Genomic DNA, 17,408 nt, shown 5'->3' with positions numbered 1-17,408 from the left:
CCAGGTGAGTTTGTCCCTGAAATTGTCACCCCTTGTGCTTTTCTCGGACCGCTGACACCTTCATTTGAGCCCCCAGCTGCCCGGGCACCTCGTGCTCTGCGCGGAGCTTAACCAATACCTGGAACCTGGGAGCAGGTGAGCGACCCGTTTGGCTGTTCTTTAATTAGAGAGATCTTGACTTTGAACAATTGAACTCTTAGCTGCTCTTGCAAATATTCTTAATTTTTCATTTTCGTCTGCCATTTTCTTCTATCTCTGGCTTTAATTTGCTCTTCCTTTTCTGTCCTCTAAGGCTGGAAGTTTAGATCTTTTATCACAAACTTTTCTTCTTATCAAATATATGCCCTCGAAGCTCTAACATTTCCTCTGAGCACTCTTTACCTGCATCCCATGGGTTTTAACATGCCAGGGTTTTTTTATTGTCTTTCAATTTGAAATATTTTCTAATGTCCACTGTACTTTTACTCATAAATAGTACAGAAGTGTGATAGGCAGCTAGTTTAGTTCCTGTCTGTTGTTGGGTTATAGTGAGATTGCTCGGTGCAGGAAAAATACTTTGTGGGATTTTATTTACTTTTTTATTTATTTTTAACTTGTCGAGACACACTTTACGGCCCAGTTTCGACGTAGGTACCCCAGTCATCTGAAAAGAGAGTTTCTGTCGCAGTGCTGGGTCTACTGCTCTGCACATGTCGATTAAGAAAATTCAGTTGTGTCTTTTCAGTCTGTTTTCATACTTTTTTTTTTTTTTTAGCCATCTGTTCGTTCTCTCAGCCCGGACAGGTGCGTTGAAGTCGCCAGCCAGGCTCTGCTTCACTCTCCCGTTACCGATGGCGTGAGGTCGGGTCTTTTCCTATCCGCGTCTAACCATCTTCCTGGTGCACGTGAAACCTGGAGTTTTGTATCTTCCTGTTTGCTCTGTGAGATGCCCCTTTATCTGTAGCAACATTTAGTAATGCTCTCGTGCCGATGCAGCCCCACCAGCTGCCTCGTGGAGGGGGTTTTATGGCCCCCTTTTTGCAGCCATTTATTTTCAGCCTCTCTGAATCCTTTTATGTAGTGAGCCTCTTGCCAACTACATGCTGTTGGCTACGTGTGGTTTTTGAAGATGCAATATTGACATTTGAATTGAATTATTCCATTTTTCATATTTAATACTGCTTCTGATACAACTGTGCTTAAGCCTACTGCCTTACCATGGGATTTTATCTGTCTTATTTGTTTTTGTTTCCTTGTTCCATCTTTTTCGTTTTATTTGAGTTAAAGCAATTCTTCTCATCAATCATTTTTCTCTTTCTTTTTGGTTAATATCCTTTGATTATTAACCTTATTAATTCCCCTAGAGATTACAATATGCATTCTTGAGTAATTGATATTTACATGTGTACTTTTAATATTTCCTTGAAAATGCAAGAAGCGTCCCACCGTTAACTCGGTTTTCCGCACTTGTGCTGTGAGATTTTATTTACACCTTATAAAACTCACGCTACATCATGACACTGGTTTTGACAGGTACCACTTCCTCACGCTCACACCTCCGGCCCTCTGTCTCTTCCTACATACCCTGTGCGTACCTCCAGGATTACTTGGGTTTTTTTTTAATCCAGCTTGAAGAACTTCCTTTATTTTTTTCTTCCTAAAGTCGTTTCTTGACATTTATCAGCTTTTGTTTGACTCAGAGTATCTTTATTTCACCTTGTGTCCGTACAGCTTTCCTGGGGTATCATTTTGTAAGTAAAGTGCTTTTTCACAAGTGTTGTTATAAGTACAGACCGGTACAGGTCCAACCTGCTCAAAGATCCTTGTGTTCCTGGGTCCAGCCCCCGCCTCCCTGTTCCAGGCAACCATCGCTGGGGATGCGGTCGCTGCAGAAGAGCTTCCTGCGACCTGGTGCAAATGGAGCCGTGCGGCATATCCTCCGCCTGACCTCACTGCCTTTCCTCCGCCTGACAAGTTGATTCCAGCACCCAGGACTCTGCCCGCCGGCGCTGCGGTCCAGGCTGGGCTTGGGTCTCATGAGTACAGCGCGGTTTCCGGGTCCATCCCCTGTTGATGGACATTGAGAGCTTTCCGTGTTTTGACTATCACAAAATAGTAGGTGCTTGGAGCATGTGTATCAGGAAAAAAAAGATGTGTTTCAAATGTACTAATCCTAGGAGTGAAATGACTGAGTCATATGATAGCTGCAGTTTTAATGTTTAATGAATTTGCCTAAATGTTTTCCAAGACGGTTATTCTCCCCCTGCCGCCCCCAAGAGTAGAAAAGTTCGTGTCTCTGGCGTCCCCGCCAACACTCGGTGTGGTCACACCTTTCAGTGTCAGGCCCTCGGGATGATGGAGCTTGGCGGCTTCAGTCTGCTTTTTGCTGGTGACCAGTGCTCTTGGGAATCTCTTCCTTTGTTTCTTTGCCAGTGGTGCCCCTTTATTGCTGTCGTTGAAGTGACCCTTAAAATCTTTGTCCATGTTTGTATCAGATCATTTTTTTGTAACCGTTGCACGGTAAGCTATTTATACATTCAGAACAAAAGCCTTCTGTCAGATATATGTTTTGCAAATATTTTCTCTCAGTTTGCTATAATCATTATGGTGTCTTTGGAAAGAAGAAAGTTCGTAACTGTGATGTTTCCTCTCTCTATAATTTATGTTTGTTTACGCCCTCTTTGGGAAAACTTTACCAAACAGTAATTTATTCATCTTTTCACCTGTGGTTTCTCTATAAATACTATTAAGCCGCTTGATATTACTGACATTTAGAGATAACCCCACATAACGGCAGCAACACACATTTTTCCCAAGTTGAAATATTCACCGAGATAGGTGATATTCTGGGACATAAAGCTAATGCTAAAAATGGTAAAATAATAGAAAACGTACAAAGTATATTCTCAGATCACACACAATTAACTAGGAAACAAAAGACAAAAAAAGTATATTTGGAAAATACCTGAATATATGGAAAACCAAAGACCAAACTTGTGGGTCAAAAGAGAAGTCTCACACTAAATTTAAAATATTTTGGGCTAAATAAAAATACAACATATCAAAATTTTCAGAATGTAGCTAGCACAATAGTTAAAGGGAAATTTAGAGGGGTAAATGCTTGCATTGGAAAATAGCTGTGCCCATAAATCAACCAGCTTATGGAAAAATTAAACATATTTCTACGTACATGATGGCCATTTAGAATTTGAATTTAAAAATTCCATTTACGACAGTACTGAAACCAATGGAATACTTAGGTATAACCATGACAGATTAAGTGTATACTAAAACACTGATGAAAGAAATAAAAGGATCTCAGTACTTGGAGGAATACGCTGCTTCATGGAATGAAAATAAGTATGTTAGAGATATTGATTCCTCCAATTCCACCCAATTTGATCAGTGCCGTTTCAGTCAAATTCCAACAAGTTTGTGCTGCAAATAACAAACTGAATCTAAAAATCACAGAGAAAGCAAAGGAACTACAAATAATGACAATAATTCTGGAAAAAACCAAACACGTAAAGGATCAAATTTGTAGGACTCCCGTGACCCCATCGGAGGACGTCAGATGGTTACACAGCGTGGTAATCAATACAGTTTGGGGTTGGCTTCGTGGTGGACAAATGCGCCCACGGAGCCAGAGAGAGTCCGGAAGCAGATTCACCCATTCATTGGCAAGTGACTTTGACGGAGACACAAAGGCATGTAGTTGAGCAAGACAGTCCTTTCAACTAATGACGTTGGAACCCTTGGGTATTTATGTGCAAAAACATTGATCCAAGCATTGTCCCACATGCCAACACTAATTCAGACTGGATTATGGATCTCGACGTAAAGTGAAAACCTACAAAACTTCTAGGGGGAAACGCCAAAATCTGCATGACTTTAGTTTTGGCGATGCGTTTACAGATGGAATGCCAAGAGCGCAACTCATGTAAGAAATGTGCTGAATGTGACTCGATCAAAATTAAAAGCTTTTGATTTGCGAAGGACTGCAAATATAATGAAAAGACAGGCATGGACTGGGGAAAGCGGCTCATAAATTACACATCTAATGAGGGACTTGTGTCCAGAATGCCCCCCCATAACAAGTATGACTAAAATTACTTTCTTAATACAATACCCAAGGCCAATGTGCATATGGAACCACGAGAACGCTCCTTCTTTGCTGGCAGCTGTGCAAAGACAGTAGAGCCGCCTTAAATGACAGTTGGCTGTTTCTTATAATGATAAACATACATTTACCACATGGCCCAGGAATCCGTCACTCAGATTCTTACCTAAGTGAATGGAAAACTTATGTTTCCACAAAAATCTGTTTTCAAACGCTTATATCAACTTTGTGACACCTCAGACTGGAAACGGCCACGTTGTCTGGAGGGAGGATGGGTGAACAGCAGGCTTCTAGGCACTCGCTGGAATACGACTCAGCCGTGAAGGAGGAGCCAGCAGCTCACGAGGAGCCGGGCGGAACCCCAGCTCCATCCTGGCGAGTGAATGAAGCAGACCCCCAAAGCTGCACGTTGCATTTCCCCAGTAAATAACATCGTGAAAGAGGTAAGAATCTAGGATGGGAGAGAGATCAGAAGGTTCTCAGCTTTGGAAAGGGGTTCAGTACAAACGGGCCAGTCAAGGATGGGCCCTTCCATGGTACCAAGGGGCGGCTATGTGACTCTACGTGTTTGGCAAATGCCAGGGAAACACCAAAGCAAAATTTTTGTACGTAAAGTAGAAAAAACAATCACCCAGGATTTAAGGGGATCCCGAGGCAGAATGGAGACCACAGCAAACGACTCTACCGGTATCACAAATGGTGACAACTCAAAACTGCGGCTCCAGAGTTGAGGAGATGTTGGGCCAAACGTGGTGGCAAATCAGCGGACAGCTTGATTCGACGGCTGTCGGATCAGCCACTTGGTGGTGCCGGAGGTCCTCGAATAAAACCTGGGCAATTTTTTTTTTTTTTTTTCCCCATGAAATCTATCACAAAGGTGGATTTGACTCAGTCAACATGGGAGGGGAACTTTAACTCAAGCGGTTGACTGCGAAGCTGGATAATGTCTGTTGGTCAAGAGCCCATCACCAATAAAGCTGGGGACACGCAGGGGCCTGCGCCTCAGGCTCTTCCTGGATTCTGTGTAATTACACTGTATGGTGAGTTTCGCCTGCATCCTGGTCATCGTTCGGGTTTTCTCAGAACTGACTGGATCGGTGGCCTGGGCAGTAGGAAAGCAAGACACATAAATGCAGGCAGTCATATCAGCTCCTGAGGCAGCAAACTAACCATTCTCCCCGCTGCTGTCGGAATTGTCACAGAGGCTCGGAATAAAACCCGCCACCTCCCTGGACACCATATCGCCTTCCCTGGACCAGACACCCAGCGTTGGCATAGAGCACAAACCAGCCACAGCATCTGGCACTGCTGGGCCTCCTCTGTGGAGACAGCCCACACTCGGGACCACCTGTCCACACCCTCCAGCGGCCCCCCTCCTGTCTGAAACTGTCACAAGTATCACTGTTACGCAGGGCATCAGTCCCCCCAGGATGTACCTTTCCCTTAGTCCAGGCAGATGACGTCAGTTACTCCGGCAGGCTCCTGCTCTGTACCCGGTCTCGTCGCCGATGGGTACAAGCTGCCTTCCCTGCGCACCAAGCAAGCCTCCACTGGACCCGGAGCCTGGAGAGTCTGTCTTCTCGCGTGTGAGAGAAAAGAACAGGCCTGAGCCAGGTTGGAAGGGACCCTCCTGTGGCTTTGCGGCTGCGAGCAGAGCACTCAACTCCAGAGGACAGGCCCCGAGTTAGGTCTCCCCCAAGTCCTCACCTCAAATCCCCTGGACCATCGGGACATGTGACTGCAAAGGTTGTCGGCAAGATTCTGGGCAGACAATCTGGCGGAAGACAACTTACCCCTCATCTGAACCAAACCTCCAGATGCAGAGCAGCATTGAGAGACGTGGGTGTACCCAAACAGACCCTCTAACCCTTTCCCGGAGGCCTGGATCTGGAGATGGTCATGCTTCAATCTCGATGCTTTTCTCGGCCATTCTCGTAGGCGTTTTCCTTACGTTTATCACGTGTAAGGTTCTGTCCTGTTAGCAGACACTTGTTACCTCGCAATTATTAAGGCTAAATGTCCCTTCCTGTCCACCTGATGTCTTTTTCGTCCCTCGTCACTGCTGCTATGGGACCACTTTCTCCTTTTAATGTTCTCACAGTTTAGCTGATTCACACAAACAGCTCAGGTTTTTTCTCACTTGCTTTGGGGGCCATCCAGACTCTTTTCGGACCCGTGTCTCATAACAAACCAGCTGGTTCCCCAGGAAACTCTACTCGGCCATGAAGTGACATTTCAGACGCATCTTTAAAGGCTGTCTCCAGGAGTTTCTGCAAAGCCAATTTATTTGCAGTTGAAACCAAGGGAAACCATTGAGAGTGGAGCAAACAGTCTCTGCCAGGACAATATAGTGCTAATCTGAGCACGCCTTCATTTGTCCGAGAGCAAATGTGAAGATTCACTTGCCTCCCTTTGTGCCACCAGTTCGAACCCACCACATCCCCGACGAGCCAGACCCCAGTCACTCGCCCTCACCCTTTCTCTCCCCCTCTGACGCAGTAAACGAAGACTCTTATTGTGGCCAATCAAATGAACTTAGCTTTGCTTACCCAGCAAACTTGTGGACTCTTGTGGAGTAGAAAATCCACACGGACGCCTCCCAAAGACCTTTAATTCAGGTGATTTCATGGCACGGACTGGGTCCCCTTTATCTCTTTTTTCTAGTAGTATTTTGGCGCTTGCAAGAGCCCATCTCTGCAGAGGGGGACCAGCGTGGAATTCTGGCTCCTCTGACCACCCCCCCGAGAGCATCTTCAATGCCCGGAGATTCTTAAGAAGCTGCAGCTACCCTTCTGGTGCTTCCCTTTGTTGCTGAGTCCTCACAGCATATGCACGTGCTTACATGCCTCAGACACGCATTGCGCTATTGTATGTACAAGCAGAATTTTCCTCCTTTCTGTCTCTCTGAAAAGTCTTTCCCAGAAAGACGTATGTATCAGTAGTGTGGGCTGTGTACACTGTCATATGTGTGTGATGGGGCGCAGGCGAAAAATTCTTTTGCATGTGAACAATTCGAGGCTTTGAAAGATTTTATTAGAACTCTCCCGAGGTCACGCAGTAAGTTTAAGAACAAGAATTAATGTCTTTTGAAGATTTGATAAAAAAATAGGGAAAAATGAGAAAATAAACTCATCTAAAACACACCTCTCCATAAAAACCTATTAAACAGACCTTACTTCGATTTCATCTGTGAAATTCCAGTAGCTCCAAAGCTACTGAAATTATAGGGCCTGATCTCTTTCTTGAAACTGAATATCTTAATAGCACTCTTGAGATGTGTGACCACACAAATGTTTTTAGTGCAGTGTCGGTTTGTGTAGCCATAACCATAACATAACTTTGGAACATTTTTGTTCAAAGAAGCGGATATACCCACTCGTCCTCTGTCCCCCCCACCCCCACCCCCAGCCTTAGGCAGCCACCGACCCTCATATCTCCGTAGATTTGTCTTTTCTGGACACTTCATGCAAATGTAATTTTATAATGTATGGTCTTTTGTATCTGGCTTGTCTCAGTTATAACCTCCTGGAGGTCCCCCAAGTGCCCTCCTGTATCAATATTTCATTTCTCTTAATTGGACTGAGTTTTTTTTTTTTTCAAAACTCTCCATTTTCCCCAAGTGTTTCTCTGAGTTCACGAAACTTTTGAAATACTTTTCAAAAAGTTTCAAGTTACTGTTATCAGAAAGAGTAGTACACAACATTTGAAAAGAATTTGTCCATAAACAAATTTCTTTGAAAAGCTGCACTGTTAGAAGTGCAAATTCCTTGCCCGAGGGGAAATAATTTATACTGCATTTCATGGTGGAAAAAAAATGTGAAGTATTTGTTAGGAAAACCAACCCGGGACCACGCCTGACAGGGGGTCGACTCTGGCCACAGAGTATTTCGTGGAGGACACATGATAACACTTTTCGAGTGCACACATGGGAACCAAGCCTTATTTTAGGAGACGGATGAAAATATTTCAATACATGCACAGAGTATGGATTCCAGTTTATAGGGAGGAAGAAAATTTTCCAGAAAGGGCCTGGGAGCAAAAGGAAAGAGAGGAAGGAGTTAAGTCGAGGTCGTGGGTTTTCTGGTCTGTTTCCCCCGCCCTGCCCCGCCCCGCCCGCAGCCCCACTGCTCATTCCAGCGCCCTCTGCCCAGACCAGTGAGGATGGATCAAATTCGCCTCCAAATGGGCTAATGCATTTCCCAGACCCCTTTCCCCGCGGGCTAAATATAGATCGCAGGGCGCGCGGACGGGCGTCTGACCCACGTCGCCGAGCACAGCTTTAGCCGCGGATTGGCTCTGGAATCTTGGAAAAATCGCCGTAGCTCTCTGACCCTCAGCTCCTCGTTGGCGAAATAACAGGCCAACATGTAGACCTTGCCGGCTTAGGATCATGATTCGCCAGCACGGTGAATTCGCATCGAGGGCCGGCTGGCTGCAGAGCCGCCTGCAGCGCCCGCCGCAAGGGTCCGGGTCCCGCCGCGCCCCCCGCGCTGCGCCTGCGCTGCCGCCCTATCACCCAGTAGCATCCTTTGTGTCTGTCTCTCTCTTTTTCTAGGTTTTTTTTTTTTTTATTATAGTTGATTTACAGTGTCTGTCAACGTCTCCTTTGTTCCCTCCCAGAAGCCAGCAGTTCCAAGGCTTTTAAAGGCAGGGAACCAGGCATCTCCCTGAGTCTTGGTTGTTCCAGTGAGGCTGTGAGGCCTGTGGCTGAGAAGTTATTTTGAAAGCATGAAGATTGGATGTTTTCCTCCCTTAAAATGAAAAGAAAGCCTCCCCCAGAGGCCAGAGGCCGCCGCCGAGGGGCCTCAGTTCAGGGCCTTGGGTTTACCCGGCGGCGCGGGCTCTGGGTTTGCTGCTGCGTAACAGGCGGTGCCCGTTCTAGGCCTTAGAGGCCCTGGCTGGCCGTCGGAGCCCAGTCCCCGGCCGTCGCTTCCATGTCCCCTTCGTGTCCGCTGTCTCAAAGGTGACGGCTGCCCCTCCCCCGGGGGTTGCGTGTCCTTAAGAGCGAATGGCAGTGGCTTCTTTCCTGTGTTTGTTTTCCATCCACATGGCCCTTGGGTGACGCATCTGTTCAAATCCTTTGCCTATCTTTTAATTGGATATTTGTTTTCTTACTCCTGAGTTTTTTGGGAGTCCTTCAAGTATGAGCTTGTTCTCAGACATGTGATTTGTGGGAGTTTCCTCCCCATTTGTGGCTTTTCACGCTCTCCGTGGCAGCAGCTTTTGAGAGGCGTCCACTCTTCATTTTGTGGTGCTCGACTAAATCAGTTCTCTTATGGCTTTTGCTGCCGAACTTTAAATGCCTTTGCCCAACCCAAGGCCACAAAGATGTTCTCCACGGATCTTTCCTAGAATTTGTAGTTTTGTATTTTACCTTGCGGCCTATTTTAAAGTTTCGAACATGGTACGAGCTCCTGGGGGAAATTAGTTTTTCTATGAGACAGCCAACTGTTGCAGCACCATTTGTCGAAAGGCTTTTCTTTCTCCTCCACTGAATTATCTTTGCATCTTTCTTTAAACTCAATCAACCATAGGTATGTGGGGCTGTTTCTGGACTGTAATTCTGTGGGTGAAATCCTGTGTTGCTGCCGCAGGTTCGTTTGCTGTATCTTTAGAGTCAGCTTTGAAATGAAGCAGGTGAACTTTCCAGGTGTGTTGTCCTTCCTAATGTTGCTTTGGTCAATTTAGATAGTTTGCAGCTCCGAACAAAATCTAAAATACAGGTTTCAAGGTCTAAGAAAAGAGCCTCCGGGGATTTTGATCGAAATTGCCTTAAATCTGCAGATTAATTGGGGAAGAAGGTAGCGGTATCGAGTCTTTAGCGCTATGAACGTGATCCAATTTCTCATTTGTTTGTTCTCTGCTCTTTTCGGCAGATTCGACAGTCTCAGGTGTACGCGTCCTGTTCCTCTGTTTCCAGAGTTACTCCCAAGTGGTTTATCGTTCGGGGTGAAGTCCTTCTAAATGATATGCTGTGTTCAACTTCAGTGTCTGATGGGTCGTTGCTGGCATGTAGCTTATAACTAACTGATTTTTGTGTATTCATCCTTTATCCCGCCATCTTTTCATGCTCGTTCACCAGAGTGGCATTTCTGTGGATCCCACAGCAGTTGCTACGTAAATAGGTGTCTTCTTTGCAGTTAAAGATGATTTGCTTTTTCCTTTTTGTTCTGGCTGCTCTTTACTCCTTTTCTCACCTTCATGCAGGAGCCAGAGCTTTTCGGACAGTGCTGAATAAAAATGAGATGATGAGATGCTTTTGCCATCCTCCGGCACCTCAGGGAAAATGTGCAGTGTTTCAGCCTAGGAGATTTGTCACATCTCACGGGGATGCCCTTTGTCAAGTCAAGACGTTTTCGCATGTTCCTAGTTTGTTGAGAGGGTTCGTCAGGGTGAATGTTAGATCTTTTCAAATGCTTTCCCGGCATCCATTGAGATAACCTCATACATAGTAGTTTTCCTGCTAAGGTGAATTGCATTGATTAATGTTCAAACCACCGGTGTTCCTGGGAAAACTCACCTTGTCATGGTTACATGGTTCTTTTCATATTGTTAAAATTACAGTCAGGTATTTTGCACTTATGCCGATGGAGAGTGTTGGTCTGGAAATTCTCTTATTGTAATGGTTTTAGTATCAAAGCGATTCTCGCCTCAAAGAAGGAATTGGGGGTATCGCCTCCTCTTACGCTTCTGGAAGAATTGGTGTGACGTCGTCACTATTTCCTAACCGTTTGGCAGAGTTCATCAGGGGCCGTCTGGGCCTGAAACTTGCTTCGGAGGAAGGGGTTTCAAGTTTAGTTTCTGTGATGGGTCATTTATTTCTCACTGAGCAAGCTTGGGTGGTATGGCTCCTTCGAGAAGGTGGATTTTCTTTAACTTCTTTGATTTATTGGCATAAAGTTGGTTGGTCGTAATAGTTTAATATCTGTAGAATCTGTGGTGCCTTTAGCTCTGTCATTCCTGATACCGGGAAACTGCCTTGTTCTCTTTCTTCTTTCCCGGTCGGCCCGGCTAGAGGTTTATTAGTTTTACTGAACTTCTCAAAGAACTAGCTCTTTCTTTCAGTCGTCCTTCTGTACTTTCCAGGTTTGCATCTCACTGGCTTCCACTCTGGCCTCTGATGTCCACCTTCTTCAGCCGATTGTGTTTCATTTGCTTTTCTGCTTTTAGAGTCCAAAGGTGGAAGCCGAGGTCACCGATTCTGGGTTTTTCTTTTATTCCAGTGCAATCGCGTGGTGCTCCGAATTCACCCTGATCTCTCCCTGCGTCTGGCAGACGCAGAGACGCTTGCTGTCACTCGCTGAAAAGCACTTCCTGTGTCCTGCCTGGGTTATTCCTTGACAGACACGCTATGTAGAAATGGCTTTAGGAGTTCCCGTCGCAGCACAGCAGAAACGAATCCGCCTGGTATCCATGAGGACGCAGGTTTGATCCCTGGCCTCGCTCAGTGGGTTGGGGATCCTGTGTTGCCATGAGCTGTGGTGTAGGCCGCAGATGCGGCTTGGATCCTGTGTTGCAGTGGCTGTGCTGTAGGCTGACAGCTGTAGCTCTGATTCAACCCTTAGCCTGGAAACTTCCATCTGCCGTGGTGTGACCCTAAAAAGCAATCAATCAATAAATAAATGAATTTATTCATTTTCAAATATTTGGGAATTTTTCTAGATGTCTTTCTGCCATTAATTTTCTGCTACTACAAACTCAGTAGATACAGGGATTTGTTTGGTTTTGTTTTGTTTTTTGGTTTGTTCCTTCAGAGAACACACTGGCAGGATTTGAATCTTCTGAAATGTATAGAGACGTGGCTTTCTGCTTAGAACGTGGTCAGTCGTGGTAAATGTTCCTTTGAGCACAGAGCGTGTCTGCTGTGCCCTCGTCGCGGGCATGTTTTGGGTCTGTGGTCCGGCTGGCAGGCCGCTCTGGGTGGCTGATCGCCCACCTGCTTGTTCTGTGGAGCAGAGACGGGGCTGGGAGCGGCCCGTCTCCCCTTTCCGTCCAAGCTCGGCTTGCTGCCTTGGAAGGTCTGCTACCAGACACCTCACAATCTGGGACCTTCTTGTCCTGTGGGGTTGACAGCTTCAGCGTCCCGCGGCCGCCCTCCGTCCCCGAGTGCGCTGGCCTCGGAGCTCTCCTCGCGGCAGGACCTCAGGCTGCCAGCGGCCTCTGCCATGTCAGCTGGCACATGGGGTTTCACCCTTGCGTCACTCCTGTTTAAAGCGGGTTCCTCGAAGGCAGCAGGCAGGCGATCTCGGGTTTTGCATTTATCGCATCGGTCAAACTGCATTTTCCTTGCTGTGTTTACATCGTGTGACTTCACGTGTGATGACTTTCTACAGGATTGGACTTAAATCTCCCATCTTAATGTCTATTTTTCTGTGTCCCATCTGGTCCTCGCGTCCTTTGTCTTTGGGCTTCTCTGTTGTGCCGTCTCACGTGGTTTGGGACTTACAGGCTGTACCTTTAACGTGTCACAGCCCAGCTTGAGCGGATACACCATTTTGCCGCCAGTGGAAGGACGTCAGTACGACCCCCCGGATGCGTTCCGCACTACTGTGCAGACATTACCCCACATTTTACTGTAAACACTGAAAAAGCCCTCGAGAAATGATTACTTCACTTTAAATATTTTTGTAATAAAATTGCGGTACCAAGCTCCCCTCTGGAGACAGAGCGGTGCTTGGGGTCTTGGTGACCTCGCTGGAGGATGTGTCCGGGGGGGGTGGGTGCTGATACAGAGCTGTGTGGCCCTCCTGCTGCGTGGACCCCCAGGCCCCGCCCGGGCTCCAGCTCCACCAAGGCCTGGGGTTCGCCCTGCGCCCACGTCGCTGTTGGGGACAGAACTAACCCAGCGCCGGCTGATCTGGAAGATCGTTCCCTGGAATCGCTCCAGCGGCCTCCTCCGGCTGCGGACCTCCGCCCAGGCTGTGCCCAGCATGTCCAGGCAAACCCCTGAGTCCCAGAATCTAGGCAGCCCCTCCTCCCTGCCCTCTGCCCTCTGCCCCCAGCCACCCCTTCCTCCGCGGCCCACCTGGGTCGGGAGCTCAGCCTGAGTCACGGGCAGGGGCCCCCAGCTGCACCCTCCCTCCAGGCAGGAGGCTTTGGGAACTGACAGGGGGCAGGGGGCACCACCCGGGGTCTCGGCGCCTTCGCTGCCTGACTTTCAGGGTCTTTACCACCCTAATTTCACGGGTTCACATCAAACACGAAGGGAGACCAGCCTTGTGAACCCCCCGAGCCGACAGAGCCAGTCACCCACGCGGGCGAAGCTCACTCTCGCTCATTTTGCAAGACCAGCGAGGTGACCTTGACCTGGGTCGTGTCTCAAACATCCTAAGCGAACTTGAACGGCCGCTCCAAACTGACCTGAGGTCACCACGGACCAGCTCCCCTTCATCTCAGGAAGGTCTCACGCGGTAGCCAGGCGGTCATCGTGCTGCGTGTGCAACCCACGTTAACTGCTCTCACTCCAGTGAGTCCCTGGTTTCACTTGCGAATCTTACGAGCGTTTGACACACGTTCTTTGGGACTTTGTTTTCAATCGGGTGGAGGCAGCGTCGTGGCCTAAGGTGGCCCCCCCTCAGCCCCCCATCCCTCGGTCCCACACCCCCCTTTCTGGCCCGGGGACCTGCCCCAGACTCACTGCCCCCTCTCCCCCGTCACCTCCAACCCACCTTTTCTCCAAGAGGCCCAGACGCCCTCTCTCAAGGGTGGGGTTCAGAAGCCCAGAGCAAGGCCAGGACTGTCCCCTTTTTACTGAGGGATAATGGACATATACTCTGTGACACTGGTTTCAAGTGCACGGCACAGCGATTCGGACGAGCCCTCCCTCAGCCGCCGTGGGCTTGCCTTCCCTGCCTCCCTGCGGCAGGAGCCAGCCCGTCCTCGGGGGCCCTGGGGCCAAGCTCCCCACAGGCCCCCTGCCTCAGCCCCACCCCCACCCTGTTCTCCCGCGCTCGGCTCCAGGCCACCCGGGCTGCACAGTGCCCCCTCATGCCCCTTAGCCTTCCTCCCAGACCAGCCAGACCCTCCTTGGGCCACTGTCCACTCTCCACAGGAGTCCTGACAGCGAGCATCATGCTGTCCCCACACGTGGACGCCTGGTGTCCTCCCCTCTGCCTGGGTCCCACTTATCCAGCCAGGTCCCCTCAGGGGTGCCCCCCTCACCCTGCCGAGCTGCTGGCACCCCTTCCGCAGCCCCGTCCAGGATGCTTTCCTCCCGGTGGGGTGACCGCCCTCTCCCTGCTCCCAAGGGAGGATGCAGGGACATCAGCACCCGGGCGTCTGAGGCACCAGCTCTCCTCCCGGGTCTGGCTGCTCTCCTCCACCAAGAAGCGACGGTGTGTGTTCCCCGGAGCAGCCGAACTGGGGACCCGCCCCCCACCGACCCCGCGTGGCGGTGGCCGCAGAGATGGACTCAGTGTGAAAGTCCTGGGCCTGGGAGTGTAAATGGGTGCAGCTGCTGTGGAAAAGAGTATGTAGGTTCCTCGGAAAACTAGGGATAGAGTTACCATATGATTGAGCAATCCCACTCCTGGGCATATATCCAGAGAAAACTGTAATTCGAAAAAATACAGGCATCCCTATGTTCAGAGCAGCCCTATTCCCAACAGCCAAGACATGGAAACAGCCTAAAAGTCCATCACGGATGAAGGGGTTGAGAAGCTGTGGAACATTTATGCAATGCAATACGACTCAGCCATAAAAAGAGGACAAAATAATGCCATTTGCAGCAACAAGGATGCAATGAGAGATTCTCATTCTAAGCAAGTCGGAAAGAGAAAAACAAACACCATATGATATCACTTACATGTGGAATCTAACATATGACACGAATGGATTTATCTTTGACACAGAAACAGACTCACAGACCAGGATATCAGACTTGCGGTTGTCGGGGAGGGGGGGTTGGAGTTAGCAGATGTCAGCTGTTAGACACGGGGGAGGGGGTCAGTCGCAAGGTCCTGCTGCAAAGGACAGAGAGCAGCAGTCGGCATCTGAGGATAAACCATGCGGAAAAGAATATTAAAAACCTGTGCGTGTGTGTGTGTAACCCTTCGGCCATGCGTGCGAAGCAGGGACACAGCACCTGTACTGTCTGTTACTCCGTGTTCCAGGTCCCCACACAGACGTGTCCTGGGGGACACGGGGCACCTGGAGCTTGGCTGAGAGCCGCACGTCCTCGTAGTCCAGCCATCCTGCTTCCGCCTGCAGAGGAAGTCCCTGCAAAGCCCGACGGGCTTACAGCTGGGCTCTGATTTTCAGGAGCCTCTTGTCTTGGGAGGGTTTTCCTCCATCTGCTTTGATCCCAGGGTGAGTTGCGCTCCGAGTCTGCACGCCGCTTGAGTCCATCTGCCCGGCTCAGGCGTCTCAGGCAGAAGTCCCGCGCGGAGGACTCGGAGTAACCGGCTCTATGAGCAGGGTGGGGGTTTGGGGACGTGGGTGAGCATTTCCCAGACACAGACATGAAGGGCCGAGACGAGGTGGGTGTGGGGGCCTGAAGGGACTGACTGGTTTGTTTTTGTTTGTTTGTTTGTTTGTTTTTGGTCTCTTTGCCACTTCTTGGGCCACTCCCGCAGCATATGGAGGTTCCCAGGCTAGGGGTCGAATCGGAGCTGTAGCCGCCAGCCTACCCCAGAGCCACAGCAACGTGGGATCCGAGCTGCGTCTGCAGCCTACACCACAGCTCACGGCAACGCCGGATGGTTAACCCACTGAGTGAGGCCAGGGATCGAACCCGCAACCTCATGGTTCCTAGTCGGATTCGTCAACCACCGTGCCACGACGGGAACTCCTGACTCGTTTTTTAATTTAAGTTTTTATTAAAGTATAGTCGACGTCGTGCTGTGCCAGTGTCTGCTGTAGAGCACAGTGAGTCAGTCACACACACACACACACAGACACGGACTCTTTTTTTACCATCTCTTCCATCGTGGCCTCCCCCGGGAGACTGGGGAGAGCTCCCTGTGCTGTGCAGCAGGACCTCAGTGCTCATCCATGCTCAATGGAAGAGTTGGCATCTGCTGACCCCCAACTCCCCGTCCATCCCACGCCCTCCCCGCCCCCTGGGCAACCACGAGACTGCCCTCCGTGTCTGGTTTGCTTCTGTTCTGCAGATCGGTTCGTTTGTGCCATGTTTTTGATTCCACGTAGAAGCGACATCCCACGGTGTTTGCCCTTCTCTTTCAGGACCGGCTTCTCTCAGGATGAGCAGCACCTTCAGTCTGAGTCGGAACCTTGTCGTGGGTCCACCTCTTAGGTGTCTTTTAAGAGTGACGTGCTTTGCTTCACTGGATAAGCTTTGGAAACTTGACTCAAGCCTCCTCCGGGAGCTCACGCTCTCCCTGATCCGGCGGGGGCCTGCCGGCTTCAGCAGACGCCGAAGGCGGCATCCCCGCCACCCAGCAGGCTGCCACCCTGCACCCTGTGGCTCATCTCCCGGGAATCCCCTGCTTCAAGTCCTCCGTGAAGACCATCCAGGCTGGGCCAGGGCTGCCGCGGCTGGCGTCTGGCCTCACCTCTTCTTCCCACACGCCCCTGTGCTCTCTCGATGTCTCTTCAACAGCTTTCGGAGCACCAGCCCCCAAGCATCCTCTGCCGTCGCTTTTTGGGGGGAGCGCCTCCCTGTCCCCCCCGGAGGAGAGAGCAGGACTCCTCGGGGAAAAGTCAGTGATTCCATCCAGGCCGTGAGGCCAGCGGAAGTCTCCCCACCAGGTGACCAGATCAGAGGCTGGAGTCAGTGATGAACCTGGTGCGTCTCTGGGCATCCAGGGGAAGGGTTTGCTCCAGGGTCTAATGGAAGCTCAGGTGGAAGAAAGCTTTGCAGAAAAGGGGTTTTCGTGTATTCGGAAAAATTCGTGCTTTAGCCAAATGAATCAGAAATGGCTTTTTTTTTTTTTTGGCCCAAAATGTCCATATGTTTTCAAATGTACTAGCAGAGCGAAAGCACAGAAACATTAATTTGCTAAAAAGTAGGGCAGAGCCACATTTTTTCCCCTGGAAAAGCTCGGGAGTTGGGAAGGGGACTTGGACGTGTCATTTTGGATTATGCTGAGGAAAAACCGCCCTCCGGATGAAAGCGAGCCCCGGGGAATGGCTCACCACCAGCCCGCGCCCCCCCGGGGGCTCTGCTCTCAGCAGGTCTTCCACCCTCTCTTGGGGGATTTCTCTTGGTTCAGGCCGGTGGTGGCTTTCCGAGGACCCATGAGAATGCGTAATAAACATGAGTGTGACACAAAGAAAGCCCAGTTTCAAACAGGCAGCTTGGGCCAGGGGGGTTTTAAAAGGAATTGGACGACTCTGAACGTTTCAAGTC

The sequence above is a fragment of the Phacochoerus africanus genome, chromosome 2 (genome assembly GCF_016906955.1).
Source record: "Phacochoerus africanus isolate WHEZ1 chromosome 2, ROS_Pafr_v1, whole genome shotgun sequence".
NCBI classification, from domain to species: domain Eukaryota; kingdom Metazoa; phylum Chordata; class Mammalia; order Artiodactyla; family Suidae; genus Phacochoerus; species Phacochoerus africanus.
The sequence above is the reverse complement of the archived record's forward strand: the minus strand, read 5'-3'. Positions refer to the sequence as shown.